The sequence below is a fragment of the Muscardinus avellanarius genome (genome assembly GCF_963383645.1).
Source record: "Muscardinus avellanarius genome assembly, chromosome: 5".
Classification (NCBI taxonomy): domain Eukaryota; kingdom Metazoa; phylum Chordata; class Mammalia; order Rodentia; family Gliridae; genus Muscardinus; species Muscardinus avellanarius.
The window spans coordinates 128,026,174-128,027,885 of NC_137790.1; positions in this window are offsets into that span (position 1 = coordinate 128,026,174).

A 1,712-nucleotide genomic window follows, 5' to 3' on the forward strand; every position below is an offset into this window, starting at 1 on the left:
GGTTTACAGTGTTGAGTTATAAAGAGGTAAGTCACTGGCGGCTGGGCACCCACCAGCTAGCAAGATGCCAGTTATTTAATCCTGAATGAAGTCCCTTCTTTCTCTCTGGGCAAGACATCAGTGTTTGTTTGTTATTACAACATACTTGTAGAGCACTTTACAGCTTTCAAAATGCTTTCCAATACATTACTCCAATAGTCTGGTAATTCAAGAGTCAAAGAAGGTATTTTAAGGTTTTTAAATGTGGACTCTGTCTTCCTACAGATGTTAAGAAATTTCTCTGGAGTCACAACCGTCAAGGGTCAAAGAAGAGACTCAAACTCTCCATCTCAGAAACATCTAAATATTCGTTTTAAACAGTTTAAAGATGCCTTTTCTCTGAGTGTTATTTTCCTCATCATCTCCTCCTCACCCAACATCACTAAATTATTCTTAAAAATAGGACAGGAAAGGCTGGGCGTGGTGGAGCACGCTTGTAATCCCCGCACTTGGGAGGCAGAGACAGGAGGGTCGCACAGGTTCGAAGCCAACCGAGGGACTGGCTTAGGAGACCCTGTTTCCAAATAAAAATGTAAAAATAGGTCTGGGAGTGTAGCCCGGAGGCAGGGCTTCCAGGAACCCCAGTACTACCAAAAAAAAAAATATATATATAGGACAGGAAGGTTGGGGTTGGGCGTGGTGGCACACGCTTGTAATCCCAGCATTCGGGAGGCTGAGACAGGAAGATTGCTGTTCGTGGACAGCCTCAGCTACTTAGGCCCTCTGCCACTCAGTGAGACTCTTGTTTCAAAATAAAGAATAAAAAAATAGGGAAGGGGGTGTAGCTCAGAGGTAGAATACCCCTGGATTCCATCCCCAGTACTGCAATCAATCAGTCAATCAATATAGGATAAGTCGTTTTTTTTTTATAAAACATAAGTGTTTTTATAAAACATATATACTCATGTACTATGAGTATAATTAGGGCAACTGAATGTATTTTAAGAAACAGACCAATAATTAATGTCTTTAAATACACAAAGAAAAATAGAAAAGTAGTGAGGCCTTTTAATGATGTGGGAGTGCTGCTAGTTTTTAGTCCTAAAAATAATGAAACACTGCTTTTGCCAGACCTATCAGCTTATTGGGTGGTCTCTTAATAATTTGAGCTACCTATTATTATCTAAGAATATACATAGGAAAACTAAAATTAACATGCTTCCTAAGCCTGATACATTAAGCTGTTGATTCTATTTGTAATGGTGAGTACCTTTAGAAAGCACACTGGCTTACAAATCTGTACGCAGAACCTGGGCTACAAGGTCTGACCTACAGTTTTAGCAATAATTTGTGGATAAAGGTAAAAGGGGAAAATAGTCAAAAGTAGCTATTTAGTATATTAGTAACTTCATGTTCAGAAATCTCTTATAAAGATAAGTTTTGAGGTCCAAGGAAATAGTCTTATTCTTTCTTTTATGAAATGTGAATTATTTCATTTTCTACCTTCTTCTCCCGGTCTCTCTCCTGACCTTAATTTTCTTTTTCTAACCCTTATTTGTTGAGATTCATGTAACTTTTCTTGCCCTCACAAGTCTTTCCCTCCCCTAACATAAATGAGAAATGCCCATGACTTAAAAAAATCATGTGATCTTACTTTCACCTCTACACTTCTGGTTCTCAAGAGCTGCAGAACATGGTGAAGTGAAAAAATGCTCAAGCCAACCAGAAAATCA